General features: G+C 45.7%; 1 protein-coding gene across 1 annotated transcript in view; it reads left to right on the top strand.

The window, feature by feature from the left end:
• The first annotated feature begins 206 nt into the window (after nt 1–206).
• rols (zinc-RING finger and ankyrin repeat domain-containing protein rolling pebbles) overlaps nt 207–22903 on the top strand; it is a 469239-nt gene continuing 446542 nt past the window's right edge. Inside the window, exon 1 of the mRNA XM_075892151.1 lies at nt 207–302. The gene's annotated coding sequence lies outside the window, so the exon portion shown is untranslated. The remainder of the gene's footprint in view (nt 303–22903) is intronic.

Here is a 22903-nt window from a genome sequence, read left to right as displayed (position 1 = left end):
AAGCTGGACGAACGTTTTCGTGGCGTGCTGGTGTACTTGTTGGAGACTCTAGAAGACAGTCTTTTTCTGTGTCGGTGTGTCGGTGAACTGCAGCGTGAATATGTGATGTATTTTGTGCACTGGATATTCGCAATCTGTACGGCTACAAATCCGAACGGTTGGGTGATGCTGCGTGGTGAATTATCGCGGCAAAGTGACCGATGCTGCGAGTGTTCTTGTTTCCTAAGGACAACCAAAGAACTAAATGGCAGCGTGTCGTTCGTTAAACTGATGTCGACATACGTTTTCTTCGTGACCTGAAGGTACGTGTGTCTGTACTACGTATTTCTGATTGGTTCCAATGGCCACATATCCACCATGTTCCGTTCTTGATCTAAAATGAAGGTGTCATGTTTGCTTCTGACTTGTTGGCGTAGGCCCTGGCACTAAAATAATAAACTCGCATTTTCAGAACTGGCGTTTTCCCTTCAGGGTCGGTTAACATTTTGCTATTGGTGATTAGCGCCGCGAACTTGTACGACTTCTGTTTCATTGGTTGTTAAAAATGGAAGGATCAAATGACTTGATGCATTAGTTTTGGTCTCCTTCTCGTAACAATATTTTTTTGCCGGTATTCCTACCACTTGATGTCGGTGAGCACCTTAGCATATTGTGTTTTCTTGAAATTTAGGTGCGTGTAGACACTTACAGTAAAGCTTCCTTAATTCTAAGCGCCCACGGGGAGGATGCGGTTTAATGGAGACCCAGTACTAACACTTTTCTCAGGACCTAAGTTATGTGACCGACTACGCACCACTGCGAGAGTGCCCAGGGCAAAGGAGGGAACGCCGATTCTTGTGACGGTCACAATATTTTTTTGTGAAACGAAAGATTTTGTTTCACAAAAAAGATTTTGTCGCGTTGACCCTGATAATCTGCTGAATAAGATACTTGTGGCACCAGAGAGAACTCTCCTCAATAACTACGAGTCTATGAAGACACTGCAGATGATCGAAAGATCACAAATAAATCTGCAGGAACTTTCCAAATGAGTAGAAAAGGTTTCTCTGCATGCTCTACACACTGTGTGTGTGTGTGTGCGTGTGTGGGGGGGGGTAGGTGGGTGGGTGGGTGTAAATAATAATGAAAGAATAAAATTCACATTATTTATTTCGTCACTTTGTTGGTCCATCAAATTCGCTTTTGTATATCGATCACACGTTCGATAGCTAACAATCTTTGACTTCTTAGCGGAAGAAATGACTTACGCGTGAATCTTTAAATGCTTTAAAGCGCAATACATTACTTAAACTAGCGCAGAGTAGCGCATAGGTCCACCATCTTGCCTGGCTAGCAACCATAGTTACAGTGACTCCGCGCTCTGGTTTTGCAGGCGACTTGCTTAAGCCTGTCGGCGATCGCCAGTTGACGTGCCTGGCGTGCCAACAACCGGCGAAGAAAGAACTACCTGCTTTCGGGACTGTGCCACGGGAGTTTAAAAGCATTTTTTAGTCTGTCAGGTAATGCGAAGGCGTAGCGTAGTGCCAAATAACATGCACCGCCGCTGCCGCAACGGCATGTGGTGCCAGCTATAAAGCTGACAGAAACAAAATATATATTTTTTGAGACTCGGGGAGTGCTTTGCTAAGCCTACAGCATTGATTATTTCGGTATGTTTTTCGAAAATGGTGTCCAAGCCACCCAAATATCTTGCTGTCGAAGCTTAATGACATGAATCTAAAGCAAATAAAATCAATTCGTAGCTAAGGACGGTCACTTTATAGATTCCAGGTGGACGGCAACTGCTTTCGGCGGCGATTCAGGTTGTTGGAGCGAAAAATGATGCGAGAGTGTGCTTTGAACAAGAACCCATATCTTTATTGGGCGGCCTTTATATGCCGCGCGCAACGGGAGAGGGTGCGTATCCCCGCCACACAACCATATATATCATGAAAGGGACGGGTATGACATGAGGCGCACTTTGTGCAAGATACGATACATCCTCCTTGCTGCATAAAACAATGCAAATTGAAGAGCAGTACATTCAAAAAGTGTGAATGATTCATAAACAGCATTTGAACAAAGTTTTTAGTTATAAGCGAAGCGTTGAGGAGGCTTGCGCTGTCACTGTGTTATTTAGATTGGCGATGTGTTTATACCCGTGCTCGACGTCATATCGCTGGGACCCAGCTAGGCCACTGGCCCCTCTTGCGCTGTTGTAGAGTGCTTTTCATCCTCGCTGCTTTCGGGAAGGTCGGGCTGAAGGTCTCGCTGGTCGGCAGCAAGTGTGTACGATTCCGTTTCAGGTGCCGCCCCTGCTCTGTATTGAGGCTGTAGGACTTGGGATGACTTGAGCTTTGATTGGCCTCTTTTGAACGTAGACGAACCGTGGCCCCTGTTTCGAGTGGCGGCAGAAGTCCTCCGGGACAGTCTGGGAGCGCTTCATGATGTCTCGCCCAGCTCCCACGTCTGGCCAGGTGTTGCGCAGTCTACTGCCTTGTAATATCTCTGCTGGTGCCTGTCCGCACTAGAATGGTGTTGAAACCACCAGAATGTGGATATCTTGGACTAGACCTTATGTGTCGAAAGCCATTGGACTTCGCAAAGGATCTAAAGTCATGACACGAGAATTGAGGGCCATTATGAGTCTACACTTCCAACGGTATATCATACCTCGAAAATATGGCACTGGTTCTCTGAATAACCGGGCTCGCCGATGTGTCTCGTAGTTCTTGTACCTCCAAAAAAATTGACATGGTGTCGTATACGCCGACCGAGGTACGACCGCTTGTCGTACTCAAAGATATCAATGCCGACTCTATGCCATAGCTTTTAGGTGCAGTGTTCATCAGCGAGGGTTCTGGTGGCTGCGTGTATACGTAATTCCTGCAAATAGCACACTTTTGTACAAATGCTGCAATGCCGGTGTTAACTACCGGCCACAAAAACAAGTCATCCTGCCCTTTCTTTGCGTTTGTTGGTGTGCCCTTGGTCAATTTTCTCTGATGTGTCTCCTCTCAATGTCCTGGGGACCATTACTTTGCATCTTTTCAGCAGCGCACTTTATACCTGCGAGTCAGCTCCGAAGAGAACGGCCTCAGCGGATCCTCTCTGCATAGTCTGTGTTCTGAATTGTACAGTACCATTTTCGAGTACACGTCTCGACCCGTATCTGTGGCTAGTTGTTCCCTGATTTAACTGCTGATGAGGGATGAAACGACAATCCCGGCGTGCGCGTTCACGTCATCGTTTCCGGCGTCACCGGCAAGGCTTGAGGTGGGAGTCCGTGACAGCATGTCGGCCAGCAGAAGCTGTTTTCCTAGAACAAACCGCATGCCCATGTCAGAGCACACCATGCTGGGGCGGCATTTCACCGATGGGTTTTTGAGCGATCGCGAGGAAAGGGGTGTGGTCAGTCTCTACGATAACCTTTCAGCCATACACAAAATGGTGAAAGCGCTGTAAGCCATAAACGATAGCTATCGATTCCTTGTCTAGTTGCAAGTAGCGCTGCTTAGCTTCAGTGATGAAGTCATTCGGCTTCATCAAGTGGAAAGCCTTCTACCGAAGGAGTTTTAAAAAGCCTGTGAACTCTGATGGTTGTTTACATTTTCTCTCTTGTTCCTGTTTGCCCTTTGGTGTATTTTTGTTTGTGAATGCTGTATGTACATAAGTATCAAAGAAAACGGAAAAAGGGTGGGCAGCCTGGTGGTTAAGACAGTCGCCGGTGGAGCATGAGGGTACGGGCTCAAATCCTAGCATTAGAAAAAAGTGACAGCATTGCCGTAAAGGCGAAGCAATGAACACGATAGCAACAAATTGGAAGGCCACGTGAAGAATAGCAAGCAGATCGAAACGTGCCCTGCGTTTCTTACGCACAATTGACGCACGAAACGTGCTCACAGGTACAGATGAATGCGAATAAGCATCTCAGTCGTTGCTTCAATATGTCTGAAAAGCGCGCCCTTTTCGCAAATGGAGATTTGCTACGAGTGCAGTGATCATTGTGCGCCAGGTAGCTACAACAGAATCGTTCCAGTGAAAGCCCAAAGCGTAAGATTGTCCCCACTGCGAGATAAGCGAGCGCACGCGAGAGCGTCTCCTTTCCGCAGGGCAAAGTACGCGTGGGAGATTAGTGCGCACGCCACCGCGTCATGACAATCTGGTGATACGCGCTCATTGCGGCATCTTGCTGGTAATGCTGAAAACACGATAGTAGTCCCCCCCCCCCCTCCCCGGAGATACCCATCGACAGCGGGAAGTGGTAGGTATAAGTAGCGTGCCCTTTCAAGGTTGAAGAATTTGCTCCTTTGTGGCTCAGTGGCTAACGCCTCACACCCACAACACAAAAACACAACGGGGGAAGGTTTTATTCTGCATGCCGGAGTCATTTTCTGTGTTATTTTTCTTTTTTGCGTTTTCGCACGCACACACACGCACACATTATATATTTTTATTTTATTTATTTAATGCATACTGCAGACCTTCACAGGTCCAAGCAGGTGGGCACGGTACAAGTAGCAAGTACATGTTTAGGCACTCAAGTCACGTATAAAAGGAAAAAGGAAAGAATTCAACATACAAGTACAGGTTTACACACCCAACACACAGTTTACACACAGTCAATCAACCAAAGTGAATCTTTAAACAGAGTCTTTTAGAAGGTTTCATTCTTCAACTGTTCGTGGAAAAAAAGAAAACTTAAATGCATCTGTCCGTGCAAAATAAGGTGTTAGGGTTCCGGGGTGATGGTGTCTCGTATGCCTTGTCGATATGGGTGTCAGGTACTGTGTAGGGTCTAGTGCTATTTGTCTTTGAAGAAGTTGGGAAAGAAAATTAAGCCTAAATGTCTTCCGTTGTGACTCAAGGAGTTCAATGCCATTAACTCTAATTAACTCAGAAGCTGAATCAGTGTGACGAAACTTAGAGTATATATACCTTACAGCTTTTCTTTGGATTCTTTCTAGTTTATTGACGTTTTTCTTTGTGAACGGGTCCCATATTATGCATGCATATTCTAACTTTGGTCGGATTATTGATTGGTAGGCGAGGAGTTTGACATCAGGAGGAGCGTTTTTTAATTTGTGTCGTAAGAAAGACAGTTTACGGAAGGCGGAAGTGGAGATATTATCAATATGTTGATTCCAAGATAAATTACTTGTGAGTGTTACTCCTAAATATTTGAACTTAGAAACTTGCTGTAGAGGTGACTCATTTAATGTATAAGTATACTGAAGTGGATTTTTCTTCCGGGTTATACGCATGCATACAGTTTTATCTAAGTTCAAAGCCATCCCCCAGCGATTGCACCATTGAAAAACATTATAAACAAACTGTTATTAAGGTCATGTTGATTTTCCAGGCAAGTAATTTCATTATACAAGACACAATCGTCTGCGAACAGACGAATTTTCACAGATGAACATACCACACTTACAATGTCATTTATATACAGCAGGAACAGTAGGGGTCCCAAGACAATCCCCTGCAGTACTCCAGAGATGACAGGAAGACAACCCGATCGCTGATCCCCAATTTCTACGTACTAAATTCGGTTTTTTAAATAATCAATAACCCAGAAAACTACGATGCGAGGAAGATCAATATTGTTCAATTTTAGTATTAGTCTGTCATGAGGAACCCTGTCAAATGCTTTACTAAAATCCAAGAATATCGCATCATTTTGACCGTTCTTATCTAGAGTAGATGCATAGGAATGAGATATAGTGAGCAGTTGAGTCACAGTTGAAAACCTTTTTATGAAACCATGTTGAGAATCAGTTAAGACAGCATTTTTTTTTTCAAGATATTCGATGATATGATGCGCGATTATATGCTCAATCAATTTACAGCATGCTGATGTTAAGGATATTGGACGATAATTTTCAAAAAGCAAGCGGTTACCTTTTTTAAATACCGGTGCAACTCGGGCTGTCTTCCAGTCACTAGGGAGTTTTGAAGATATCAAAGATACACGGAATAAAATCACAAGATATTTCACTATCGCTTCAGCATATCGGCAAAGAAAGGTGTTTGGAATATTATCAGGACCGCTTGATTTCTTAGTTTTCAGTTTTAAGAGCATGGAAAATACACCCGGGTACGAAACAAAGTCAGCCTCTGTCGTGTGAAACGATGGAACATCAGATGTATATACACTTGGGCTAGTAAACACGCTATGGAAGTATGTATTGAAATGCTCAGCTATAGTCTTTTTGTCCGTAACAATAGATTCATTTACTAACATTTCGGATACAGGCTTTTTTTTATCCGTCAAGTGGTATATATATTTTTATCCGTCAAGTATATATATATATATATATATATATATATATATATATATATATATATATATATATATATATATATATATATATATATATATATATATATATATATATATATATATATATATATATATATATATACGATGAGTGATGGTGACGTCGACGCCGGTGGCAACATCCAGCCGAGAGTGTCCATACAATTGCTATCGCAATAAAAATTATTTTATTCATTCATGTTGAAGACATTATAGGTCTGACCAGCCGCTCGTAGCGCTGAAAGCAGTGCAGTGCCACAGGGTCCTACGGGAGTGTGCCCTCTTTCCTTCATTATTGCTCTATTGTAGCAGCATAATAGCTCACACCACACTCAGATACATGGACGAAAATGGGACCAGCGCTGACTAGGAACTGAAGTTTATTTCGAAGGAACATGCGAGTATAAATATGCAGAATTGCCCACGCACGAGTGCATGCTGTCGAAAGCGTCCTTTGGTCATGCTAACACGTAATCATTCACTCAAGGTTAAGAAAAGCGTGCAAGGGAGCTAACTCAGGATGTATCATATGCAGCTCTGTATAGAGCCTATGCTCCGATACCGTATGCATCCTATGCAGCATTCTGTAGAGCTTATTTTTCTATAGCGGTTTCATAACATTCGAGCCAACGCTCAAGTTTCGTTTGGTTGAGAGTGAATTTCGTTGAGAAACAATGCCACACTGAGAGCAAGCGTTTTATAAGGTCAACAAGTCGCCACAAAAACTCGTTTAGTTAGCAGTAGTTACTAAACATAATACCACAGCAATCCATGAAAACACTTCAGACACGTCAACACGGGACTCTACGGGCTCTACGTCAACACAGACTCTACGGCACTCTACGATTACCATTAACCGTTAGCGCCCTCCTTTGGACGGCGTGCAAGTCGGAGAGTGCGCGACCATGAAAGGAGCAATATAACAACGGTGCTTGGTGGTGGCACGTGAAGCCAAGGCTCGCGTTCCTTGCTGTCGTTCAGGCGTCTCTTTCCTCCGCTCCTGCTGCGCAAGCCTACAGGTGGTGACCTAGGACGACGAGAACGACTGATCCGAACGCGCCCTGAACTGAACGAGCCCTGTGTCTGCAGGACGTCTCGGCAGTGCAACTGCGTCTCCCATCTTTCTGGCCCCAGAACCCGCAAACTTGGTTCCACCAGGTCGAGGTGCAATTCTCGCTGTACCGCATCGCTTTGGAAAGGACACGCTACTGCCACGTCACCACAATCATTTTTCCTGATGTTGCCAGTGAGCTTTCCGACGCCCTCTCCAACCACTCGGACCCTACGCCATATCAGCACTTTAAGACCAGGTGCTGGAGCGATTCATGCCATCGGAACGGGTCGGCCTTCAGCAGCTTCTTGCAGATGGGGACCTTGGCGACAGGCGCCCCTCTCGACCACCGTGGGGAGTGCAACAGCTTCTTTGGTAGCATGACGCCTTAACCCCCTCAGCGCTGCTTCGCGAGCTCTTCCTTCAGCCTTTCTCAGTCAATTCACCTTAACCAACTGGCGGAGCTCGCTGATCAGGTTCAAGTGACCACCCTATCCGTGAACGCTGTCTCACCACTAATGGACACGGCGATTCCACGACTTGAGGCCCTGATCAATGAACTCGCCGCGTCAATTGCTGCACTACGAAGACGCCACTAGGAGGCTCATCCGCCTCGTTAGTCATCGAGCTCTTCGACGCAGACGAGAATCTCGGAAACGAGATTCTCGTCTGCGTCGATTCTGTGACGCAAGATTTCTTCATTGAACTTCCTTGCTTTCCTGTGGTCCGAATGCCACTCGACATGACGGCGCTGCCAGCGGTATCAACGTTCGGTTGCGAGCGGATATGCAGCTGGCAACGATGGAAGCACCGTGACAGCGAAGCACTACAAATGCACACCCACCATTCAACCACTTTGGGATCTGGCGCCGACATGGCTGCCGGAAACTTACGTCGAGTATTTCTTCAGGTTAGTTATTTTTACGTACGGCAGGTCATTTAAGAAATCGGCTCCAGATCCCACAGCTGTTCTTTGTTCGGTGTTTTGCTACATGTCGGCCTTGCACGCGAATGCTGTCGCATGTGGTCATATGATGAAAACGATTTTGCTGTTATCTGGGGATATAGAGCAAAACCCAGGCCCTCTAACACTGCAACAGGAAAAGCAGATGTTCGACACCATCATGACATTACCTTCAATGCAGATCTCTCAGTATGCCATTCTTGATGAACTTAGCTCTATCCGAGCTAACCACGAAGCGTTTCAACAAAAAACAACAGAAGAAACACATTCAGTGTGAAAATAGCAACAGGCGCTTGAGCAGCTAGTGGTAGATGTAAATGATACATTAACGCGTCTAGAAAGTAACACCCTCCTAGGTAACACGGGCAAAAAAGAACTTGAGCAACTTGCAGCTCAATGTGGAGTGCTTGCGCGTGCATGTCAGGCTAAGAATGATTGTTAGGATGACCTCGAAAGTAGGGATCGTCGAAATAACCTGGTATTCTATGGTTTTCTAGATAATTAGAACGAAACGTGGGCACAATCAGAGGAAAAAGTCATTTCTTTTTGTTCTAGTGACTTACAGCTCGAAATTGCCCCTGAAGCAATTGAACGAAGTCACAGATTAGGCCAATATTCGGCGGCGAGGAAAAGGCCCTTCATAGTAAAGTTTCTATCCTTTAAAGAAAAAAAAATGTGTGATGAAGTCTTCTGGCAAGCTAAAGGGAACCAACTTTAGAATCAGGAAAGACTATTCACCCAAAGTAAGGCTAGAGAGGCAAAAATTGATACAATACGCTAAAGAAAGGGGTGGTGATCTTAAGCTTCGTTTCAATAAGTTATTCATGAATGACCGAATATTCCTGTATAACAGTGCTGAAGATAGAGTTGTGCCTAGTCGTAGATAGCAATCAACCCAAAATGCCGTTTTTCTGACAAAAGAATTGAGAAAAAATGAACTAACGTGCATCGTAGATAACTGTCGCAGTTTGAAAAACAAAAGAACAGAATTTCTTTCGTTATTAGACATGACTAAACCACACATAGTTTCTGGCACGGAATCTCGGCTCGATACCACCATCGCAGATCATAAATTCTTTATGCAATATATCGAAGGGACCGCACGGCGCATGGAGGTGGTGTATTCCTAATGACCCATAACAGTATCAGTAGCGTTCGTATTCCTGGTGTTAGTGACTTGTGTGAATCTGTGTGGTGTAAGGTTATGCTGAGTGGTGGCTCAACTGTGGCTGTTGGTTCCTTCTACAGGCCCTCTAGTAATACAGCACCCCAGCCTTTTTTTACTTTAATCAATATTTTGTCAACCCTAAATACAACATACATAATGGTTGCCGGTGATTTTAACCTACCCGATGTTGCATGGTTCTCATTCAAACCGATAATTCACTGTGAGTCACTGCTACATAGAGCTATTCAAGGAATCCTGAATGCCCATCAGTTATATCAGCTTGTGACAGCCCCCACGAGGGTGTGCAGTACTAGTGCAAACGTATTAGACCTGTTTTTTTGCAATGATCAAACGCTTGCTCCTCTGTTGTTACAGTACCAGATATTAGTGATCGCGACGTTGTCCTTGTCAAAATGTGCTTAGCTGTAGCTCAACAACAAGCTTCGGGGCCCAGAAAGGTGTTTTTATATGACAAAGGAGACTACGCTTCTCTTTCAACAAAACTAGACGCTTATTTACCTGAGTTTCAAGAACTATGCCCGTGTTCTGACGTGAATGGCTTGCGGAATGAGCTAAAATCAAAACTGTTATCTCTAACTCAAACTTTTGTACTATCGTGATTCATATCAGCCAAACGACGAAATGATAAACCATGGCTAAATAAGGAACTCCGAGTGCTCATAAACAGAAGAGATCGTCTCTATCGCAAATATTGTCACACGTCAGACCTTGAAACATACAAACAGATGAAACTACTTGGTAAGAAGATAACCAAATATCTGAGGAAAGCAGAGAGAGCATACTTGAGTGATCTGAGTATTAAGGTGAAAACTAACCCGAAACCCGTCTGGAAATACGTTAAAAGAAAGACAAAGGTTCCTGGTGGTATTCCTGATATAAACAATGGTACTCAATACTTATCGGACAGTACAAGTAAAGCTGAATGTTTTAATCGGCACTTTCAGTCTGTGTTTTCGTCAGTAGCTCACACTACAATGTGCAACACAGTAACGTTATCGGAAATGGCGGAGTTTGAAGTTTCAGAACAAGGTGTTGCATCTCTTTTAAAAAAAAAACCTTAGTGCGAACCCAGCATCAGGGCCAGATAAATCTCAAACTTCATTTTAAAGTATTGTGCCCTTTCAATAAGCCCATTTCTTACAGCTGTGTTCAGAAATTCTTTATCGCAGGGTGCATTACCTGATGACTGGAAACGAGCAAATGTAATTCCTATTTTCAAGAGTGGTGACAAGTCAAGTACTTGCAACTATCGGCCCATTTCGTTAACGTGTGTGTCCTGTAAGACACTTGAGCATATTATATACTCGAACTTGGCAAAGCATCTTCAGACTAACAATTTTTTCTGTCCAACACAGCATGGTTTCCGGAAAGGGTTTTCCTGCGATATGCAACTCGTATAATTTACACATGACATCGCCGCAACGTTAAATTCCGGTAGCCAAATCGATTGCATTTTTTTAGACTTTAGCAAGGCCTTTCACACTGTTACACACTCGCTCCTTTTAATGAAATTATCGTGTGTCAATATATCTGCTAACACACTGGCATGGCTACAAGCTTATCTCTTATGCAGGAAACAATGCACTATCATTGATGGCGCGTCGTCGTCACATGTAGCCGTCATTTCAGGAGTGCCACAAGGCTCCATCCTGGGGCCACTTCTCTTTTTGATTTATATCAATTATCTTGCTGAATGCGAGGACAGTAAAGTGAGGATGTACGCAGATGACTGCTGCATATATCGTGAAATTAAGTGCACTCAAGATTCCGAAAAACTGTAGAAAAACCTTGACTCAGTAATAGCATCGTGCAGTACATGGAAAATGCAGCTTAACGTGTCAAAGGGCTGTGTCGTTAGGTTTACCAAGAAAAAGCAGCATTTTGTCACAAATTACTTCAGGGAAAGGATACCATTATCCATGGTAAATGAATACAGGTATCTTGGCGTTGTCATCAAAGCACACTATCGTGGAATGATCATGTTCGCATGGTATCAGTTAAAGCCAGTCGCGTGCTGAACTTCCTACGCCGCAATTTCAGAACCACCCCCTCTGTTCTTAAACAAGTTCTTTACGTGTCAAATGTACGCCCGATTTTAGAATATGCTTGCACTGTCTGGTACCCGGCCACAAAGTTAAATATTGATGCATTGGAGCGCATTAAGAAACGTGCCGCCCGGTTTGTGACGGGTGATTACGACTTCACCAGAAGGTCTAGCGAAATTGTTAGTTCATTTGGTCGGCCGTTACTCTCCTCAAGGCGTAAATATATCAGACTGTCTCTTCTACAACCTAATAAACGACAAAACTGGGATCGATAAAAACAAATACATCAGACCACCAACTTACATCTCATCACGACGGGACCATCCTTTGAAAGTGTGTGAATATATGTGCCGAACATCAACGTATGCAAATATTTTTTTCCCTAAAACTATACACGAATGGAACAGTCTTCCAAAAAACATTGTGACCGCCCCTTCCACAGCATTTCCTTCCCTTTTAAAGGAGTATGTGGTCACACAATCACATTGCATGCTGTGATATAGGTATTTTTGATTTGTTTTTGTTTTTTGGGTGCTGTGAAATTCAACTTGTTTCCACTGATTTAAATGTACTTTGAGTTTGTAAACCCCCCTACAACAATGCCCCCAGAGGGCGCTGTAGGTATGAGTATAAATCAATAAATAAATATAAATAAATTATTTGGTATTAGAGTACGTGAATGGATTACGAAGGTATGTGATGCAAACATAATAATCATAAGATGTGTGTCATGTGACAACATGACTTGCAGCCACACTGATGATGCGCTCGTGGGTGTTTTGCTAGCTTCAGATTTGCCAAATTTGATATCACGTGGCGCCAATAGATGACAAAGGTATGTGACTGGTGCAAACATGATAATCATGAGATGCGTATCATGTGAGAACATGACTACATGCCACAGTCAAGGCGCCAATACATTTCGGCGTGACGCTGCGTGCGTGCTCGCCAGCGTTGATTTCGTCGCGTCACGCCGGAGCTGCCTAGCCAGGCGCCGGTCCTGCCATATACTCGCAGGCGCGCGCCGCCGCGCCGCACTGTGTTGCTTTGACGCATGCGCGTTTCAGCTTGTCCGGCGTTGCTCCATCACGAAAAGAGGGAGACGCAGTGTTGTTTGGGCAGCGCATCGGTGCGAAATGCTGCATGTCACATTTTGCGCCAGTTGCCGTCGGCCCGCGCCGACGGACGCTGGTCTCGCCTGGCGTCAGACTACAGAGTGCTCGTGCTTTGCTAACGTAGCGTCGCTGTGCCCAGCGTGCGCACGCTTCAACGCTACATTGGAGTATATTGGGCTCTTCATTGTGCAGTTGCGGCCATTTCGCTCGCTTTACATATACCAAATTTGGTGTTACCCGACGTCAACAGATAAGGAAATATATGACTGGTGCAAACATGATAATCCTGACACGCGTGTCATGTAAGAACATGACAATATACCACGCTCTTAGCCTGCTCGCGGCCGTTTCGCTAGCTCTACATATACTAAATTTCGTATCACGTGACGTGAATAGATGACGAAGGTAAACTGCACATCCAAAGATGATAATCATGACACGGAAGTCATGTAAGGCATCAATACGCCCACCTCGTAGCGTCATGCTGATTTTAAAGTGATATATCGACATTTCTCATTCGTGCTTCACATATCATCGATTGCCACTGCACGTGGGATCTGGCTTTTTTTTTTTTTTCATGTCAGTTACATTCCTTAGCAACATAGGCTGTCGAAAAGTTGCGCGTGCGGCGCTTTTCTTAAGCATGTCTTTCCTCCGCTTCTTCTTGAGATCCTCTAATGAAACTTGTTAACACAGCTGAAGCCAAAGCTTCGAGCAGGTACCGCACTTTGGGGTATCGGTGAGAACTTCGTAGTCATTACTCACGAAGCTGCCTGCTGACGCATTAGGACAACATGAACACACTTTGAGCTTTTGTATGTCCGCCAGAAGTTCGGTTAATGGGGTGAAGGTATCTGCATTTCCGGGAGACTTGGCTACACGATGGTGACGGCTACTAACGGTGACTGTCATGTCTTCTGCGACGACTACGCATTTCTCCTCAAATAGTGCTTTTTTTCTCTTTGAACACTAGAAACCTACAAGACTTCTTGTCTGGCCATTCTCAACAACTTTCCACCAACATGCAGCAGGCAAACAAACTTTTTTATGTCTTGAAGCGAAATTATGACGCCACTCGTTGACGGCATGTCAGAACTTATTTCACCGTATTCGAGCTCAGTGCTCGAAGATAGTCTATTCTTTTTCACCGATGATATTCTGGAAAGTACCCACTCCTATTGGGCAGCTTTCGCTTCTTTGTCGCGGGTTTTGAAAGGTAAGCGGGCGAATTTGCGATATCCGTGTAACGCATCTTCCGATGAGATCCTCCTTTCCTCTGGTACCGCCGCGGTGGTCTAGTGGCTAAGGTACTCGAATGCTGACCCGCAGGTTGCGGGCTCGAATCCTGGCTGCGGCGGCTGCATATATGATGGCGGCGGAAATGCTGTAGGCCCGTGTGCTCAAATTTGGGTGCACGCTAAAGAACCCCAGGTGGTCGAAATTTCCGGAGCTCTTGCGTCTCTCATAATCATATGGTGGCTTTGGGAAGTTAAACCCCACATATCAATCAATCATTTTCCTCTAGTGGTTTGTACCTTCTTACTATTGATGACGTGACTGAAAGTCTACAGGATGTCCTCCTCATGAGAGTGCATATCACACACACGTGATGTGATGGGCAGTTTTTTAACCGCACGAGGAATGGCGTGGCCCCATGCCTCTCGCTGCTCTCGTACACGTGGGGCAGAAAAAAAATGCCGTGGTGTGTCTCATTCCCTGTAGCCACTTGTACAGCCGGGAATGCAACATGTAGTCACGATGAAAACACGCAACGCATACAAAGCAGAGCAGGGCACGCTGAAGCACGAAACTGTTTATGCAGAAACAAGCCTCCACGGATAGCGACGCACTGCAACATGCACAGCCGACGGAGGTTACGGGGGTGACACAAACGAGCATGCAGTGAGTGAATCCAGATACGACAGCAGCGCCACAGTTGTCTATGGCCGCGGCGGCACCACGCAACATCGCTCAGTTTTGCAACTTACCTAGTTCTAGAAACGTTGATTGGTACGGCCAGAGAGAAGCTCGCCACGCGCCCATAATCTGGGAGGTCATGCGCCATAGAGTTTTATGCAATATTACCTAGAGAGGAATCTGGTGCTGGTGTCTACGCGGGCTTCTTCAGCGGCGCTTGTACCCCCATGGGAATTATGGGAAGTACAGACTTCAGATCTGCTTCGGTTGGATCACGTTCTTGAAATTCGCGACGCTTCTTTTCCGAGTGTTTCACACTCGCAAAAGAGTAATATGAAGTTATATCAAATCGAAACTTGCTTCATTTTTTTTCCCTACGCAAACTTCTTGCAAATGGTTTTTGTGACTAGGCGGTAGAAGTTAAACCTTGACAAATTTAACCACCAGGGTATGCACTGCTCTGCCATTGCGTTCCAGATTTGGCATCAAGATGTAATGAATTATTCCTTTCAAAATTTGAAAGCAAACATTCTTGGTTTGCCCTCGAAAGTTCGCAATACATAATTAAGAAATAACAGCACAGTAATAAGTGAGGAACACTTTACGTTTTGTCTACTGCAATGCCAGGTGCGTCTGTTCAAGTGGTCTGCTCCCAACGTGCCCCGCATTTTGTTGTGAAGTCGAGTCAGAAGAGCGTGGCGGTGCGCCTACTTCGCGTCGCCGTCGTTTTGCAGTTGATTTCAACGAGTTTTGGCAAGACGCACTAACAACAAACGTGATCTCGGCGTAATATCCTGCACTGGCATGGGACGCTACATCTATGCGCAGTGGTCAGCGGACGACGATTCTCTTAAATTGTCAAACACGACTTATACAACTCCAGCCTTGCAGTCTTTTGCTGCTTTGAACAACAAATACGCGGCTTCATTTTTTTTCACCCACCCCACTAGCCATTTAACGCGAAGAACGAAACTGAAACTGCAGAAAAAGATCCGTATAGACAGTTTACTGGCTAACACGATTCAATCAGAAGCCTGTACTTCCCATAATTCCCATGACGGTACACGATCGCAGCGCCAGATTTCTCTCTAGAAATTATTGTATGAAACTTTATGCCATGCGCTTAATAGAGCATTTGCAGGTTTGTTTAGTAGATGAAGCCACCATCTTTGCAACGATGAGAGCGTGGCTATTTGAGGTCGCGTTGCGGTGTGCAGCCGATTGCGCCGGCTTACTTGCGCTACAGTGCTATAGATGGGGGTAGTGGGACGAGCTGAGAGTGGAAGTAAGAAGCAGTGGCGAGGCAAAAGACGCGGAAATTTTCGTGCACGGTGTGGTGGCGCCACTGCGCCTTTCTCCTGAAGCCTCTTCCCTCACAGCAACGTTGAACGTGCGTTCGGTCAACAGGCGTTGGCCATTGTAGTCGCTTGTGCGTGCTATTTTTGCTGGTGTGATTAAAGTAACGCTGAGTTTGACAGGAAAAACTTGGCAGAAGTATTCCTTTGCACCAGGTTGTAAAACTCGGTATAACAGAATGAAACTGCTGCCGTCTGACTACACTGAATGACTGCGGTGGTCGTATGTACCCTACACGAAATTTCAGAGATACTTTTGAGCTTCTGTATCGAGATACATTTGAAAAATGTGTTTGTATCGCAGTAGTGAAATACTTTTCCTTTGTATCGAATGTATTATCGAATGTATTGAAGTACTGCGAAGACACGGTTATCTCGCTACTGTCTTGTCGGAACTGAGCCGACGTGTATCGAATATCGAAAGAAAATCTTGTATGCGCATAGCTAATCAAAAGCGCCCCGCCAGTCGGCGACATATGGAGATCAGCCAGGAATCCCCCATACGCACAGAATGTTCTATATGGTTAAGTGTCTGACGCGATCGACGGACGTCAGATTCAAGGAGGATGTCTTAGATCTCGCTCAAAGCTGGTCAAGCACCATCACTTTTATTTTCAGGGACAGCTTCGGTATTTAGTAGTTATAACACGAAGTTGTATTCACCTACAATAATAGACAGTCTTTTCTATATCACCAGTTTTTGATTGAGACTTTACCGGCGCTCTGCCTACCGACAGTGTATTTGAGAAGCTTCCGTTACTTTAGTTAGTGTAAACTTTCTCGCCAAACAGATCGATCATGTGTGTGAAATAAGGGCATACATTATTTGTCATCAGTGGTTTGTTATTGAGTGGAGCGATACGGCTTACAACATTTTATTTATCAGCGACCCTTGTTCTTATCTGCAACCCTTGTTCATATATATTCAGTAGCTCCGTCCCCTTCTGGCCTAGCACCTTGAGCTGTAGTTATAAACCTCTGCTCTAGGCTCGTCTCATTTCTTAGGGAGTTTAGATGGTTCCAAAATTTCGCAGCTGCCTTTCTATTTTTTTTATGTACTTCTGCCAGCCACTGAGCTCCCTTTCTTCTAATCTTTTCATTGATCAGAAGGGATGCATCCCTTCTACAGCCTAGAAAGATTTCCCATTTTCTTTCAACATCATCTGTCGGTTCACCCCGCTGCTTAGCATGTCTGTGTTCCCTAGAGACTTCCTGACGTTTTGCTATGGCTCTCTTAACCTCCTCATCCCACCAACTTTTGAGTTTGTGTCTTCTTTTCTGGGGTGACTTCTCACGTGCCTTAACAAGCTCTAGCTCAAACAGTCTAATTAGATTCGTGTACGTCCACACTGTTTTATTATCCTCACTGACTACTTTCTCAGTTTGTTTAGTGGCTATTTCAATTTGCCTTTCTGAATAAAAATTTTCCTGTAGTTGCTCATCTTGTCTCCTTCCCACTTTTACTGCTCTTCCTATACTTAGCTTGATACGTTTGTGATCACTACCCAGGCTTCTAGAGCCACCGTCATCTATGTGCATTCCCCTGAGCTTATCATACATCCTATGTGACATCAGTGCGTAATCTATCGTTGACTGCAGCCTTCCTACCCCCCAATGTTGTTTGCCCTTCACACTTCTCGGTACTGTTGCAACTGATCAAATCAAGCCTTTCACACATGTCCATGATCATTTTGCCTGTCGGGTCGGTATACCCATCTATATCTTCTATGTGTGCATTCATATCTTCTAGTATAATTATCTCGCACTCTCCTCCTAATTCCTGAATTTCCTTTGATATACACTCTACCACCGCCTGGTTTTCCTCTCTGGCCTTTGCTCCCGTCCACAAGTACACGAAACCAAGGAGTGTCATTTGACCTGCCACTTTCCCTTTTAGACATAAATGTTCCTTGCACTCCTGCTTGACCCTTTGCCAGTCTGTACTTTTATGAATGAATGCCCAAATACCACTCCCCTTTCTGCTGCCTTGTGTTCTATTACAATTTTTCCATGCATAGTCCGGATTGTTAGGAGGTTGTTCCATGTCCCTGAGATGTGTTTCTACAAAACCGTATACCATCGGCCTCTCCTCCCTTAGCTGTTCTTCTATCTCTTCCCACTTCAGTCTGTTCCTACCACCCTGCATGTTAATATACCCTATGTCTGAATTGGCTCGGCGCTCGTGGCTACGTCTATTTCTGCCCCAGACTCTACCTACCTTAGACACTGGTGCCACTTTGGAATCCTATCTGCCCATACCACCTGTCAAAGAGTCTCACTGGTTGTTTTCCTCGTTACTAGCTATCCTGTACCCCGAAGGGCCTGCTTGCCCCCCAAAAAAGCTACTGCGCGTCCTGCAAGTCGCCAACTCACCTCATGACCTAGCCGCCCATCGAAGTGAATTCTGTCTCGTACAAAAACCACCCCACCTATGCACCTCTCTGTTTATTTCCACCACCTCAAAGCCTTTCTCTCGACTCATCCGCCATATCTCTTGGTTTGCGTTGACGACCACTCTTTGCAGGTTGCTGTCACGCACCAGCACCTCCGGTATTGCGCATATCGCTACCCGTACCTGAAGAGAAGTGGCGCGCATGTCATCGACGCCTTTCGCCAGGGTAGTTGCTAGTCCTGCCGTGTCTTCATTTAAGACATATAGTTTAAAACGCCTACAATTATCACGAGGTTTTGTCCATCAGCTGTAGTTTTGAGCTTTGCGCTCGCGTGCATCATGACTGCTTCCAGCTTGCATCCTGGGAACGCCCCTACTGCAACCCTCTCGTCACCTCTTACCCTCTCTTTGATGGCTTCTGTGCATCGATTTGAATTCGAGTCCCCGGCGATTATCACATGCTGTGACTTTTCAACTGGAGCATCCTGCACCTGGGGGTTACTTGCACCTGTGATGCCAGCTGCTTTGTCCCCTCCCAGCACCACCACTACTTCGCTGAAGCTGGGCCTTGCAACAATTGAACTGGCTGAACCTGTATTTTTTTTCAAACTTGCTTGCTCTTTCTTCTCCGCCGTTCTGGTTGCCGGTTCCCTACTGTTCTTTCCGTAGGCCGCTCCTCTGTTCACCTTGGCTAGTGCTTCCTCGGCGGACTTCAGCCTTTCTCCCATAGTCCTCGTTTTCTCTTGCTCTGTCGCCAACGCAGTCTCGAGCTCGGTGATTCTCATCAGCAGGTCACTCTGAGTAACCATCATTTTCTCCATTTTTTCCTCGACCTCACATTGCCTACACCACGCGTCAGCCTCTTCTCCTTCTGTGTCTACACTTGGGTCCACTTTCAAAACAACCCCACATCCTGAACACTTTACAGTCTTTTTAACCATGTCTTTCCGACACCAATTGTCCCTGTGACTTGTCTCACTCGATAATTTCAAAACTCGAGCCCTGCCCTACGAAAAAAAGAAAGTCTAAGCTCTACTACAAAAATTTGCGTGTTCAATGTATGTGTACGGCCCCCACGTGGTGGCAAAAGAAAAAAACAAAAAAAACAAAAAATTAAACACACACACGCACAAACTAATAAATACCTGGTGACTGACCACCGAAAATGCCGTACACTAAAATAAGTGCTACCGGGATTTTAACTGCTGCCCTATAATTATAAAGAGAAGTTCAAAACACGCAAAATAACTTCTCTGCGCAGTCGATCGGGAGCGCTCAAAAAACACGTTCATCCACCATGACAGTCTGAACCGTGACAGTCCGAACCGAACCAGTGAAAGGCGCCGCGGCGCCGCCTAGTGGTTTCCGTGCAAACGGCCTCTCCGGGAGGGCCACCTTCGTCCCACTACCCTTATCTAGCTCGCTATACTTGAGCGCCGGCTGAGTCGTATACAGCGCCTCGTCATCCGTGTTTTTTGTAGCCGTTAGCCAAAAACTGGACTTCATGTGGCAGTCTTTTACTGCGATGTAACAGATTCATGAAACAGGTAAAAAAATGCCAGAAATCATTGGAGGATGGAGTGGAGAGTGTGAACGCCACCCAAAAGCTGGGTATCGTTCCGTCATGGCGGCACCCGAGTGGTTATAGCATGGAGGAAGGAAAAATTTAGGAGAGGTCCTGACGTCACTCGTTGTGAAGCCGTGGTGAAGCCGACAGTCGGCCATATTCACTAGGAAAATTCTCTTATCTTGTTTACATCCGAATGTAAAGCAGAAGGCGCGACTTTCTCTCCGGCTCGGAAAGCACGTGGGCTGCGCAGCGCGCGTGTTGTGACGATCCGAAACCAATGTAACGGGCTCAACCCTCTGGGCCAGCGCTACACCTTAGCGAAATAACTTCGTCCGAGTATCAACAGCGAATAACAGCTCGCAGACAACGAAGCAAGTAGAAGAGAACGCTCGCTAGATCACTGACAACAGCGAGTGTTTTCACGTCAGTGTCATTTCATGTTGTCTTTACAGCAACTGTGCAGACAACACGATCGGTAATGCGCCTCCTTCTAAGGTTGCATTCAACCACGCGGCTGACGCGACGCAAGGTCACTGCGCCCGTATTACGCGTGAAACTCACTGGCGTCAGCATTCTGCGACCGCGATGACTTTGAGCATGGTGCAAGAGACACTTGAACGCGGTTGCTCAAACGCTGAGATTACAATGCTGGGTGCGAGTATAACAAGCGGAACGGAAAAGGTGTTTTAATGCGCATATGCAAGTTGATACTGTACACATACTGAACATGAAACTACGTATGCGCACATGGTCCTCATTGCGTCTTGCTGGGCACAATAGTTTCGCCCGCTGTCACAAGCAAGAGCACTGCACAACCGTCACTGACCTGCAAAGTGTTCGTCATAGTTCCACTTCATCATGGTGCCCAACTCGACTTCGCTGAACACTTCAAATGCTTCATTCGCTTTATACGCTGCCCGACACATGGATATGCGCTCGTTCTATGCACTGTTGGGGCCCCGTGGTGGACGAAAGGTTTTGTAAACGTTGCTAGAAAAACATTAACTTCTAGGAGAACACTGCGTAACTAATAACGTGGCGCAGAGCATGGATATTGTCCGTGACGGCTCATAACGAGATCTGTGGAGGCGCACATGCCGCCGCCAGCCGCGGCCGCTCACTGCTAGACCAACTACACAGCGCAACACGTAACCTTAGCAACGCCGCCATTGTGCCCAGTGAGTATGGACGCCATGATGTCATTTTTTCCACACTTTTCACGTAGCGGGCCGGCTGGGCATGCCCTCTTTTATCTTTTCTTCCTCCGTTGGTTATAGGTTTAAATGCATGGGCCCTATGGGACTGCTGGGGGGAGCTTGTCCACCAGAGTCTGTCTATGACAAATAATAAAAAAGTCATATCTGACGAAACAAGCTATTTATCAGAAACGACTCCCGGTTATATACAGCAGTGACTTATCTGGACAACCTGGCAAAGTTAGTGTCGCAATATGAACCACATGGCTTCCAAGAGTGTTTAATATTGAACAATCTGATCCTATGTGTTTCTATGGGTGGTGTTCAATCGTCCTGGGAAGCCACATACATTGTAGTGTGATACTACAGTTTTACCAAAATGTACCAGTGGGTCTCTGTTATATATCACCCTAAATCGTTTTTGATAACTAGCTTTTTTCAAGAGATATACTTTTTTTCGTCTATTTCCCTTTCAGTTATGGCAGGCTGGCGTTCGTCTCACCGAGAGATGGTGCCACGTGCAGATTGCCCAATTCCTGTGAATGAAAAAAAAGGTGGACTGCAAATGTATATTCACATATTTAATACGAACAAATAATCGCTTCCCATAGATAATCGCGCTAGAGCAAAATTTTCCGCCGGAGGAACAGGGAAAGAAATGCAAGATAATAATAACTGACGAATATGCCTGTCACCAGAACGAGCACCTTTTGGGCGGGTTCATGTAGTCGTCGTGGGTGCAACTGAAGGCGCTGGCGAATTGCACCATGTGCATGAGGGGCACGTTGCACCGCTGTTCCGGATTCAGCACACTGTGCCACCTCGTGCCCGCTTCGTCCTCAAAGTCGGCGGCGCCTGCAGAGCACAGCATTAAGCAGTACGCGAGGAAGAACAGCTTCCGAGCGTCAACGTCCAGGTCAGGGAGACGCACGTCCGCGGACAACGTAGCGACGTGGCTCCGCAGGAACGCAGCGTACAGGACGGGTGCCGAGGCGAAGTCGCTGAAGCGCTCGGCGTCTGCGGTGTCCGTCGCCGGCGCATGCCTGAAGGAGGGGCGCTCCCCGTAGTTCCCATAGGAGCGCAGGTAGCATTCCATCCGCTCCTTGTACTCTCTGCACCGCACAAGAACAGCGTGAGTTATACACTTGCCGTTTAAAGGGACAGACAACTGGCTGGAAAGTGCAGGTGATTAGATCCCCGTAAAAAATGAAAATGCCAATAAATATAGTCACAGATTATAGCATTTGTTTTCGCACCACGAGTAGGATTTATACATTTAATTCGTTCTTTAAAGTAACGAATACCGTCATGTGACACAGCCAAGCGGAAGAAAGCTGAAGCAGAATTATGAAATATGGAGTAGATCACTTTCTTAAGTACTCGAGTAGTCAGAGGCTGTAATGCACGCCAGTCCTGAACATTAGAGTAAGTGTAATATTATTCAGTCCCGCTCGATTATGCGCTGCTGACGATGTAAAAGAAGTTGCGTGGTGAGAAGCGGCGCTGCCATCGCGGCTCCTATGGTCGAGCCGCGGTGCGTGCCCAATCGTTGAGTCAGTATATGAATACCCGGGTCACACTTGGCAACTTGAGTGCACTTTGAGTGAGTACACTTCGTCGCGAGTGTCTTTCGCGCACTGTCACACGAGAAAGTTTAGTATCAATCGCTGCAAAGTATAATTGCCAGCAACCTAACTTACAGCCACTGTAGCAGCGACGAAGTGTGTAGCCTCGGTACCAGTTGGCTCGTACAGAAATACGCTGTCGCCTGAAGGGGCCCTCACACTATTTTCCAACTATTGTTTTTG

This window comes from Rhipicephalus microplus, chromosome 4 (genome assembly GCF_043290135.1).
Source record: "Rhipicephalus microplus isolate Deutch F79 chromosome 4, USDA_Rmic, whole genome shotgun sequence".
Taxonomy (NCBI): domain Eukaryota; kingdom Metazoa; phylum Arthropoda; class Arachnida; order Ixodida; family Ixodidae; genus Rhipicephalus; species Rhipicephalus microplus.
The sequence above is the reverse complement of the archived record's forward strand: the minus strand, read 5'-3'. Positions and strand labels throughout refer to the sequence as shown.